Here is a 13,901-nt window from a genome sequence, read left to right on the forward strand (position 1 = left end):
TAAATGAACTCTGTGTGTTCTCATCTAATTTCAAGGGTATGTGACACACACTGCGCATAACAATCCACCAATCACAATCATTCCTAATCAGTTTGGAGTGAGTCACTGGTAACAACATTGAAAAATGAGCAACAAACAAGAGATAAGACTTGGTGGAAAAAAGAAAAGCAGTGTCAGTTATTTGGGATTTTTTCGGTTTCAAGAAGGATGATAGTGAAACACCTGTTCTGTGTCGACAGTGCCTTACACCTGTTGTCACAATGAGAGGTAATACAACTAATTTGTTTGACCATTTACGTCGGCACCACATAGCTATAGTATACTGAGTATTTTTTATATCGCTATATATATCGCAGGGTTAAAAAAAAAAATCGCAGTGTCAGTTTTTTCCAATATCATGCAGCCCTGGTTTAAATAAATGTCTGTGCACACATCGATTAGCCATAGAGTAACTGTGACTATGGTTACTGACGTAGAGGGTAGGAAGTATTAGGTAATATTGATATTATAAATATGGTCATTTCGTATATGTTATACAAACAATATCAAACATAAAGATACAATTTCTAGACCACCTAGTAGGGATGTAATGATATGAAAATTTCATATCACGGTTATTGTGACCAAAATTATCAGGGTTATCATTATTATCGCAGTATTACTGAAATTGTGGTCAAAATGTTCAAAAAGTACTGATACACACACTGAAATAATTTAACCAATTTTGAAAAAAAAAGAAAAAAAAGATAATAATAATAATAAGCACAGAATAATAAGAAATAGTGACATTGCACTTCACTAACTTATTTTAGTTATTTATCCCATTTCTTTGCTCTATTTATTATTATTGTGACTTCAAATTTTTAAATTTTATGTTCTTATCCTGTTTTTTTTATCCCGGATTGTTCTTATCTTTTCTGGTTTTTATTGTGTTCTGTTGCATCTTGTTTTTATTAATTTGATTTCATTTATTTATTTTATTCTTTTACTTATCCATGCTGCTACACTCATGAATGGTGGAACACTGAGCACTTTTTGTCCTGTCTTTTTGTCCTGTCTGTAAGCGTGATCAAGTACCTGTCTTACATGTTCAACAAATGTATTGTTGTAATACCTAAGCAATCACCTAGACTGCAAAACAAATCTACCTACGGGTACAAATAAAGTAACCTTGACCTTGACAATGTACCTTCTGTCGGCAGAAGCATTCAAACATTAACCCTTAGTGGTCTGAGCCTATTTTGTCCGTTTTTCAGTACTTTTGATTTTGCCTTTATGTACTATATAAACAAATGTTTACAATACCCATGTTTGGTATCTTTTTTTTCTTTCTCATCTGTCTATTATTTTTTTCACTTCAACCTACTATGTCAACATAAAGGACAAAAAACACACAAAAAATATATAAAATCCGATTTGAAAAATGTATATAATTTGTTGCATAAATAACACTAAGATGCTTAACAAACCTTTTGAAAGACTTTAAAAGTGAATATTGGTTCCAAATATTAGGTATAGACAATTAAAATTGTAATAAATGAAAACTATACTCAAATATTTTACATAAAAGCAGATCTTTACATAGGCGTTTTCTCCAGAAAAGTGCGGTAATCCAACACGGTTATCATGATAATTAGAATTTAAACGGTAATACTAACCATCTGCAATTTTTCCACGGTTTATTGTTATACCGGTAATTGTTACATCCCTACCGCCTAGTTGTAAGTCAGGTTGAGAAAACCAATAGTATTAGTCATCGGCCACAATCAGAAACAGGTTTTGCCAATACTGAGAGACTGAGAGGTTATACTGATAGAATAGAATAGAATAGAATAGAATAGAATAGAATAGAATAGAATAGAATAGAACTTTATTGTCACTGTTACAGGAAAAATGAAAATCAAATATCTACCAAAAATACCAACAACATGACATGCAAATTAAATATTTAGTGGCAGCCAACACATAAACAACCCCACATGCATCGAGTTCACTCAGACTACTTTAGGAGGTCGCATAAAGTACTGTGCAAAAATGTTAGGGCAGTGCACCTCTAGGTTTGTTGTTTTTGCAGGGTTGAAATATCAATACGTATTTATTTTTTATTCTGTTTTCTTAAGATACAACAAGAAAATACAGGAAATATGGACATAGACTTAAAAGACACACAAAAGCTGAAGTAAATATGTTCTAAAGGTTAAATTTTTTATTCAGTTTTACTCCTGACCCCATAACAAGAATCAGCACAAACAGAAATATCTGACATGTGTGGAACATCTGGTATAAAACATCAAAAACTGAAGGCAATAAATTTCATATTGTCCGAACAAAAGGGTTAAAGACATATCAAGTGCTTAAATGCTACGTCTTTTAGGTTTTTAGAAGCTGTTTTTTGTACATATTTCCCATATATCCACATTGTATCTTAACACAGACACTGAGAAATGCATGTATGTGGCCATTATATCTTTACTAAACAAACAGACCTAATGTTTGTCTAAGACTTTTGTACAACGCTGTATTGCTGTTTTGTACATTCTTTTTGCAGCATGAATGTGAATGTGTCCTTGGCAACAATAAGAGCCTGCCTACTGAACTGGTGTCCTCTCTATTTGCAAAACTTCTATTGGTGAATGCATCAAAAGCACCATGTTAAATATTTGAAAAATGTCTGAAAATGTAAAGAAAAGACACAGGGACATGTGAGTGCTTCATATTTGCTGCCTGAGAGCACTGGAACAATGCACAAGCACTTTTTCTCCACTAGGAAATACAACATTTACAGCTTGCATTATCATATACATTTTTCAGTAACATTCATGATCATCACTTAAACATGTGTTACGCAAGAGGGTCTAGAAACAGAATCGTCAAAGTGAACATATTGACATTCAAGGCATATTCATTGATGCACAAAATGAGTAAATCAATACAATGTTTTGTTGAGGAACAGAGAAGAAAATAGTCCATTTTAACGGCTGCTAGCAGGCCTTGAGGAGCGCAGGGAATTTGATGATTTTTCTTCTACTTCGCTTAACCCTTTAAAACCATTTGTATCATATTTGCTATACCAAGTTCTGAGACCTCTATCTAATCAACAAGATCAATACTTTCCTTGAAAACCTGTTGTATGTGACCCGATACATGTTTTCTGCCCCCTGGTGGATTAACATCCCACTGCAGCCTGTGGAAGGGCTTTTTTTTTTGCCCTTTTCAATATGGCTGCTATCGTTAAATCGTCCACACGCTTTTAGCAGGTAATTTTCAAAAAGTTACATTAAGAAAAACATTTACACTGTTATTCTTTTTTTGTTGTTGTTTTTAATACTTACTTCCTGTACTATAACAATGGATAGTCACTTGCTCATTGATTATTTATGGTGCAGTTAAATTTACGGATGTAATGACATGAAAATTTTATATCACGGTTATTGTGACTAAAATTATCATGGTTAACATTATTATCGCAGTATTGTTTAAATGTGTTCAAAAAGTACTTTACACACACTGAAATAATTTAACCAAGTTTTGTTTTGGGAAAAAAACAAACAAAATAACAGGCACATTGTACTTTCTGTTGGCAGAAACATTAAAGGTGGGGGAGAGTTTCGAGACCAATTTTTCATCAAATCTGTAAAACCTCAGTCATAGCCTAAGTATCACGAATCTGTAAGTCTTTCTGTGCTTACTCACCTGAATCTCTTGCATTACGGTGAACAATTTCGAGATGCCATCCACCATAAACAAACCATGTGTTTACAAACAGAGTCAGGAGGGAACTCGGGCATCTTTGGAATTTTGTTGCGATGTGCATTGTGGGAAGCGAAGGCTCGCGCTGCTGCTGTCAGGCGGCGGCATTTGATATTATATGGATGAAACAAATACGACGTGGAAACAGCTGGAACGCAAAAATGGCTGGAGGGATATGCATAGAGAGAAGGGAGCTCTAGCTGTTTCCGCGTCATCTGTAGCAGCTGCCGCTGCCAGACAGCAGCGCGAACCGGCGTTTGCCACAATGCACGTCGTGGCAAAATTCTGAAGATGCCCGAGTTCCCTCTCAGCTCTGTTTGTAAACACATGGATTGTTTACGGTGGATGGCACTAAGAAATTTTTCACCATAATGCAAGAGATTCAGGTGAGTAATCACAGAAAGACTTACAGATTTGTGATACTTAGGCTATGACGGGTTTTACAGATTTGATGAAAAATTGGTCACGATAGTCTCCCACACCTTTAACATATTAACATGTAAATGTCAAACATATAAATGTGCTTTAAAGATGGCACCTTATGGACATAGGAGGTAACTGCACTTTGTGCAAATTGTAGATTAGAACCAAGGATACTTTTCTTTACATTCAGCATTCAAGACTAGATCCAGTCTTACAGATTTAAGAGCTGGTACAGACAGAACACTTTCACTTTCATGGACCTTATCAAAAAATCAGATGTGCATATAAAAGCAACACTACCATTTTAAACAAAGTAATGTGGCAGAAACATGATCCACATTAAACTTTTTAGTCAGGGGAAAAATCTCCGTGTGGGTGCCTTCCGCCATGTTTTCAGAGGCCAAACACTGCAAACTGCACATGCACACCTGGAGTGCTGCTGCTTCTCCAGGAAATGAACAGTATCACCGTGAGTTTTTCAAAATGCGGTAATTAAGCACAGTTTTAATGATAATTAGAATTTGAAACAGTAATAATAACTGTCAGGAATTTTACTGCAGTTTATCATTATACTGGTAATTGTTACATCCTTAGTAAAATTGCATTAAAAAATGTGTGTATCAAATTTGATACTGCAGGTATATAAGGTGCTTAATAAAAACACCCAATGCGTCAAATTTGATACAAAAGTAGGCTATTTAGTAAAAAAAAAAAATTATATGGCAAAATGTTTTGCTTGGATTTTGTTAATAGAACAGGGATCGGCGACCTTAAACACTCAAAGAGCCATTTGGACGCATTTCCCACAGAAAAGAAAACACCGGAGACCACAAAACCATTTTGACAACTAAAATGAACATAAAACAGCATATATCATTTTTTATATCATTTTTACCTTAATGCTATGTGTGTGTGTGTATATACATATACATATATATATATATATATATATATATATATATATATATGTATATATATATATATATATATATATACATACATATATATACTACCTCTATGAGGTTCGGCACTGGATAGCTGACTGTAAAAGCTGTTGCGTTCGCGACCAACACATCACTAATCAGAATACAGGCTTTAACCTCATTCACTAACAAATGGAACTGATGGTTTAATGCTTTTGCCATTATTTTACTGAGCGACAAAAAATGAAATACGTTTTACTTTAATGTTAAAAGATTGCCATAATCTTCAAATCGAAAATTACATAAAAAACTGACGAACTAAAACATAATGAATTATATCAAATACTCATTATTCATGTACCCAAAGCCACAGGGAGCCGCAGCACCGGGATGAAAGAGCCACTTGCGGCTCCGGAGCCGTGGGTTGCTGACCCCTGAACTAGAATTCTGTGGCTAGTTTTTGGTGGGTCAGGTTTTACAGGGTTAAGTTAAGAAGATGAAAATTGGCGGCAAAGCGTCCATCCACTTATCATTCAGAATTCTGACAGTTTCTTTATTTGTGATACAGTTGGAATGAAAACTTATAAAACCAGCATGTTAAACTCGACAGCCTGTGCTGCATTCAAAACGCCCACAGGAAATAAAAGCCTGCACTTCGTTTTAGCCTGTTGATGAGCTTTTTTATTTGCATATAGAGCGAGGAAAGGAGATAACAAGTGATCACTCGAGACACACGTGGAGTCGTATTCTCTTGCTAGGTGTGAATGGAAGCACTCAGAGCTGTCCACACATATTCAAGATCAGGGAAAATGCATGTTAGAGCCAGGTTTGAACAGCGCTTTAGACACAAAACAACCTGACTTCTTCCGTCTTATTCTTACTCGGCTTCATTACATACTGCCACGTGCTTTAGTTTAGATATCAAATACCAGTTCTTCTACAAAATCATCTTGCAGAGTATACGTTTACTATTCATGCAGCATGTCCACATATTCTGTTTCTGTCTTTAAGTGGGATTCACTGGGCAGGATAATTTAAGCAGAGAGACTTATCTTCCCTTTGTGTGCTGCCACATCTATGTAGATGCTAACTGTAGATTAGAGTGGGCAGTTTGATTAGGTAAGGATTTTTCTGTCAGGGGGAAGGAAAGGTAAGGGTCTGTGCCGACACTGGTACACCCCTCCTTTCTCTTATCCCTCCACTGATTAATGGCAAGAGTCCCGCAGTCCTCTGACAGATCGCTGAGGCCCAGGGAAACCTCCAGAGATGAGGCTCCCTGCCAATTACCTTCCTCAATAATGTCCGCTCAATGCCTGAATGACAGTGTCCTGCCCCCGAGGATCAGAGCGAGTCGCTATTAAAGCTGAAAGTCAGAGGCTCTGTGAGATACAGCTCTACATGAGTGGTGCGGCTGCTTATGGAAACATCTGTAGGTGGAAGAAAATAAATCAGCATCGGTAGCGGCGTGCTAGTGCTGTTTGGTTCTGCTCGGCGCCTACAGTGTGATTGTGCGTAACGGTGTGAGTGAAGATAGGGCACTGCACTGCCAGCTCCGAGATAAAGCGTTAAAACTCACAATGAACGTGCACTGTAGAGGAAACTTAGAGTGGTAAAATTGGATTTAAAAGACACAAAAGAAAACAATTAACAGATAAAATAAGAAATGAATTCATCAGGGGGCATAGTCGTGATTTGAAGCAAAATTTGCAAAAAAAAAAAAAATAGAGTAAAACCTTGTGTAATATAGTGAGCTATAGTTATCTGTGTGTGTCAGATAAAATTATCCTTTTTTGTTTCACCCTGTTTAACTAAATTTATACAAATCTTTGTTGAAATCACTTTCTGGGTTACTCTGATTGCGTGTGTTAATGTGTTAGTCATTAATATAATTCTGATTCACTGTCAGAGAGCGCTGATGACGTTCTGTATGGAAGAAAATAGACACAGTGGGAGTCCGTCTGCAGTGTGGGTTTATGTGTGTGTAAATAGCCTATTTATATCGCTTATTACTTCCACTGAATCATAACTCAAACGCTGTGTAACAACAAGTCGACGAGTGATACCAGAAACTTTTTTGATCATATTTGTCCAGGGAAATGATGTACATTTTCTGAACGTTCAAGGGCAGGGCACAAGGACTTCAAATCTTTGGAGAACTCCCCTCTGAGATAGTTCAGATAAGTGGTGCTGAAAGCAGAGATTAGGCGCTTGCAGGAGATTCTGCTTCTCCCAGCTGATTCGGGCATACATTTTAATGGGACACTTAACACTTATTCAGAAGTTAGACCTGGAGATTCACCCAGTTCCTCCACACAGTCACACTATTCCCTGAGCATGGAAATGGTAGCCATCGCGGGCATCAAAAATGCATTACCTATGCTCCTCTGTCTGCATTCTGCATTCTCAATAGCAGCACGGTGTATTGTCAGCATACCACCTTACTGACAGCAGAGCAGTTTGTAGGCTAGAGAGAAACAGGACTGTAAAGAACCCAGCTACAACCTTGAGCACAATGAAGGGAAAGTGCACTCTAAAAAAATAAAAGTCACATACAGCATGACAATTGTTTAATTTAATACAGATCACTGTACGACTGCATGATAGTAGAAAAAACACTGTTGTTGTGGGGTTTTTTTGTAATATACTGGTGATGGTGTTTTTCTATAATTCATGATATGATATTGAAAAATTCAGGGATTTCATTGTATTCTGTAAAATGTAATAATTCTACAATGATTGGGGTGGTTTTGCAGGACGGTGTCTGCACTGTAAAAAAAAAAAAAAATAGGACCAATGGCCCTGTAGCTTACCGGCCAAATTAAAAGTTTTGGGAAATGTATCCAGATGCCATTTATTATCACCCAGTTCTGTGTATTTATTATATTACAGAAATAGCCCATGTTTTGGTCATATTCCAATCAGATCTGTAAAAAATTCAAATTCCAACTTGATATCATTGATATTTACTGATTTATTGGATCAATCCACTTCCTATCTGTTATAATGGGAAAATTTTTCAAATTCGCACCAAATCCAGAATCAGATCCAGATCGAAATAATTTCAATACCTTGTGTTGACATCATCATAAAGAAACTGTATACCAAGTTTGAAGTCAATCGGAATTGTAGTTTCAGAGAAGAAGATGATTGAAATTTTTGTAACAGACGATGATGACGCCACCGGACGCCACATGACGACAGTAGGTTACAGCCTGTCGTCCGGTAAGCTAATTATAACAAATGTGAGCTCTGTGGTTTCATCTGAGGAAAACTCAGCTGATTATACTGTAGAATTCACTTCTCAAGGCTGTTTATAGTGTTTTTAGTCTGGCTCACAGGATGTACTCTGTTGGAATAATCCTGCCACTGGGCAACTATGTGAGTCTTGATTCTACCACCCTTCTACTAATCTATACATCGTTTTTATTAATTAATTGTTGTATCATGTATAAATGTTTCACAAACAGCAGTTATGCAAAGGTTCGTGTCTCTGCATCCAATGTCTAGAGTTAAAAGAATTGCATACAAAGGTCAAAGCTAACATCAGGGTCAATTTATTTTTTCTCCAAAACAATATTTTTGATTATTCAGCATGAAAGACATAACTAGATCTGTAGTTTCTAAAACTGTTTATTTAATTTGTACCAATTTGCACCCCCCCACCCCCATCACCACCAAAATTTGATCATTTGTTCCTTGTGCCAGTACCAAGATTTTCTGAAAATTTCATCAAAATCTGTGTTGTTCCCCCCCAATCACCACCAAATGTAATCATTTGTTGCTTGTACCAGTATCAATATTTCCTGAAAATTACATCAAAATCCGTGTGTGTGTCCATCACCACCAAAATTTAATCATTTTTTCCTTGTACCAGGATCAACATTTCCTGAAAATTCATGAAAATCTGTCCATAATTTTTTGAGTTATCTTGCTAACAGACAGACAAACAAACAATCAAACAAACCCCAATGAAAACATAACCTCTGCCGTTCCTTGGCGGAGGTAAATATATGAGAATACAGTGTAAATTAAGAACAATAAAGGCTGTAAATGAATGTATACAGTATAAATTCGGAATGTACATAGCAATGTGTAAATAAATATGTTGAAAATATATGCCTATGTCTAATTGTATATTTCATAATAATCAAATACTATAATGATTTTGAATGTTATTTATTATTTAAAAAACTGCAAAAAGATGTGTATTAAATATAGTGATGAAACATATGTTGCCAAAGACTGAAAATTTATCAGTATCTTAAAAAAAAAAGATTATTATTATTATTATTATTATTATTATTATTATTATTATTATTATTATTATTATGGTGCATCACACTGAACAAACATCTCACTCTATTACTATGAATTAATGTCTTTTAAAACTAAAATAAAAATAACATCAGTTTCATTTTTGGACATAATGTACTCTAATACATTAAGAAAAGTGTGGCATGCTAAATATTGGCACTTTTTTTTTTTTTTTTTTTCAAACCTTGAATAACTGCTGTATATTTTTTCTCACCCTGTTATTTTGTCAATGATGATAAATTCATGTTTTTATGAAATATTCAGTAATTATTCCTTAAGGGCATGTTAAAGTACTTGCTTAGACCTACAGTTTGAGCTATTATGGTTGCAGCTAAATTAATTTTTAAAAACAGATATGGAATGATTAGTATTGCTGCACGGTGCTTTCTCACTCTGTTACTCGCTTGGCCAGGCCCACAAGTCAAACACCCCAGAGAGGTTTTTCCCATGTTTCAGCTGAACAGTGGATGGTGCCAGGGGCTAAAACAGTGCTATCAAAGTGTAAGGATGGACACCAAACTCTAGGGAAAAACAATTACAGTATAGAACACAGGTGTCAAAACCAGCCCACCAATGGTTCCAATCTGACCCTTGGGATGAATCTGTGAAATGCAAAAATTCCACTGAACATATTAACAAACAAGAATTTTAAAATCATTTTAGTTCAGGGGACACATATTGTACATACCGATGTGATCTCAAGTAGTAGTGTAGCAGTAGTTTATTCGGTTGTTAATTACTTTAAACAACAAACAAAAACCACATATCCACTGTTCCATATACAATACGACCGAAAGGGTTTAGGCTGAAGTAAAGACATATTTTGCCTAAACTTACTTACAATTAACACAATGTTTCCACAAGAAAACAATGAAAAAAAAAAATATTTTTTTCAATATAATCATTGGTAAATATACAACAGAAGAGAAGACATATTTAATTTATTTCAGGTAAATCATGTCATTATCTCAACTACCAATATTGATCCTAGTCTTTTAACCCTTTCATGCATAGTGGTCACTACAGTGGACTGCTAGTCAAAGCTGTTCTCTTATATATTCATGGATTTTGTTGTTTTAGTTCCATATCAGCCAACACAGTGGACACTTTGGCATCATCCCATACACTGCAATTCATACCATTACTGTAACTTTGCTGTTCTTGATAAACCTGATCTACAGTAACATGTTTGAGTGTAAATCAATTGCTGGTTGTTATTAGACTGTATTTAACAATTTTCTTAAACAAAAAGGTTTTTTTTTTTTTTTGCATATTATCTCCATGTAGTGAGTAATAACTAAACATGTTTTATTTCATATATTTAGTTTTCACACAGTGTATCACTTTCTGATAATGTGTTTTAAATGCATGTTTCTTTGCTTCAGAAATTAAAAACATGGTGTCCAGCTGAGTTGACATTTTTGTAACTCCATAAAAATAGGTTCATTAAAAAAAAAAAAATCAATGACATTGTTTTTTTTTTTCAAGTCTAAAGAGGAATAAAAACATTCAGGAAAAAAAAAATTGACTAAGGTTCTCATAATTCATACATCAAAGGGTTAAACAAATATTTTCTTTAGTCAATCCTGAGCTCTATATTTTTGAATAATAGTATATTTGTGCATCTTTTTTTAAAAATTTTGTTCTAAACTGTTTGGTTAGACCAGTAAAATACTATCATAATCACCTGTAAATACGGACAACTCCAAATCTTGCTCTTTGTTTTACTGCAATAAAATCACAATTACATGAAAAGATTTACATTTACAAACTATCCTTTCACAAAAAAATGTGAATAACCTCAATGAATATGAACAACATGAGTGCAATTTCAACAATATTCTGCCTGTTACTAAATGTTTTGTTTATTTGTAGATTCATTGTGCTCTGTAGGTTGTAATGTGTATGTATAAATGATAAACTGAGGCATAATATGGTTAAAATTGCAACTATTTTATTTATGACATATCAGGTTGTTCATGTTATTCACTATTTTAAGGAAACTTTGTAGATGTAAACATTTTCATAACATAAATGTACTTTTTTCACTGTTTATTATGTTACTGGTTTGTCCCACTTCAGATCATACTGGGCTGAATGTAGAAGCTGAACTATATAGAGTACCAATAAGCTCCGACTTTATCAGTTTTACTATGGATTAGGGGTGAAATGATTCCTTGAGTTATTCAAGTACCTCGGTTACAAAAAATGATCGAGGAATTTTCTCTGCCTCGAGGAATCGCTTATTTATTTGTAAAGCTCAAAGCATGGCATTTTGCACAGACGCGCACAACGCACTTACGTTACTCGCGCAAAGGACGATGACAGAGGACGCACAAGTGTTCGGCTGAAGCAGCGAGAAGATGGAAGAGACGAGCGTAGACAGGCGAGTGAATACAACAATGATGACAAAAGACAAAAAAAACACAATAAAAAAGACAAAATGTCGAAAGTGTGGAAGCATTTCAGACTGAACAGCAAGGTGAACACTGTGACGTGTCTGTTGTAACACACCCTTCCATACCACAACAGCAGATCTGTGATGTAGCATCTTCTCATAAAACACCCAGAATGGAGCGGTGGACCCCAGATAAAATAAAATTAACGTAGCGCAAATCAATGAGATTAACGTTAATATTCTTTACTAACATAACGTTAGCCCTGCGGAGGACTAGGTTTCTGTTAATTATGGCTACTGACAAATGTGTGGCGAATTTATTATGATTGTGACAAGCACAGATTTAGGCAGAGAGAGAAAAAAAAAAAAAGATTTAGGCAGCGAGCCGAGTGCACCCAGGATTTGCACGGTTCATTTCCCAAAAGCACGGCCAGAAATGGTGCATAGCTTGCTGAAAGTTTTCTTACCTTGTCACGGCCGAATTTTGGCAAAATCCAACTACTTTTTGCAAAAATGAAGCGAATCATCGATTAACTGCTGCACACTGTGTATGTGTGTGTGTGTGTGTGTGTGTGGGGGGGGGTTATAGGTTATTAGACAGACAGATAAGGTGGGGTGGCCATTGCCTTGATTCTCTTGAATATAACAAAAATGTGTAAAACTGTTCATGCATGGACTCGTTCCAAGTTCCCGTTCAAATGTTCTTGCCTCTTAAATGCCACAACACATTCCTGTTATGTAAAATTGTAAAATTATAAATTCGGAAACTTACAGCTGCCAATTTTTAATTTATTAATGCCTTATATTTTTGATACTTACAAGAAATACTAAGTTGAAAGGAATTAAATTTATTCATTTTTATTTGTGTTTTATTTATTTTTATTTGGGTTTGCAGTTTCCTCTCTGGAAATGTTTTAGTCAAGAAAATACATTTTGTTTTATATGCACAGTATGACTAAGAAACAAAACTGTTAATTATCACAAAATAAAGGAAACCAATTGGTCCTTCATTATTAAGTGAAATACCTTATTTCCTCTTGTGTATTTATAATTGCTCTTTAACCTAGCAAAAATAAGTTTTATCTGATTACTTGATTAATTGAATTAATTTTCAGTAGAATACTCAAATACTAAAATATTCGATAGCTGCAGCCTTACTATGGATACTGTATTACTTATAAGATGTTTGGCAATGTTTTCTCTTCGTCTCTTTTATATATACAGGGTGGGGAAGCAAAATGTACAATATTTTGAGGCAGGGATTGAAAGACAGTGTATGACCAATTAGTTTATTGAAAGTAATGGGAATTTATTTGCCACAAGAAAATTGACATAATAGAAAATACATAGAAAATGTTTTTATTCTATGTGTCCTTCTTTCTCAATAACTGCCTTCACACGCTTCCTGAAACTTGCGCAAGTGTTCCTCAAATATTCGGGTGACAACTTCTCCCATTCTTCTTTAATAGTATCTTCCAGACTTTCTCGTAATAGTTTTGCTCATAGTCATTCTCTTCTTTCCATTATAAACAGTCTTTATGGACACTCCAACTATTTTTGAAATCTCCTTTGGTGTGACGAGTGCATTCAGCAAATCACACACTCTTTGACGTTTGCTTTCCTGATTACTCATATGGGCAAAAGTTTCTGAAAAGGTATGGATAATAGTGTTAGGTATGATTATGACATCAATATATGTTTGGTTTCAAAACAATTGACGTAGTGCCTGCTGAGAAAAAACAACTAAATGTTCATTGTAAATTTTGCTTCCCCACCCTGTATATATTAATTTCTTTATTTTATCTATTTATTTATTTATTTATTAGTTTTTTATTATTATTATTTTTATTTTATTTATTTATTTTTTTTATTTTTTTACTTGTCTTGTCCAGCATCCTAACAGCAGAATGGTCGTCTGGCTGCCTTTTGGTGCTGAACAAATATGCTTTGCCAAGGGAAACTTCATGAAGTATATGAGGCTCCCCTTGATATTCTGCTGTCTTTATTATGAGTTTTGTTGAACCACATTTCGATGCTGGACCTGACCTGGGGGAGGGAGCAAGGAAGATGATATAGATGAAGTTGTGCTGAAA

The sequence above is a fragment of the Sphaeramia orbicularis genome, chromosome 20, assembly GCF_902148855.1.
Source record: "Sphaeramia orbicularis chromosome 20, fSphaOr1.1, whole genome shotgun sequence".
Classification (NCBI taxonomy): Eukaryota; Metazoa; Chordata; class Actinopteri; order Kurtiformes; family Apogonidae; genus Sphaeramia; species Sphaeramia orbicularis.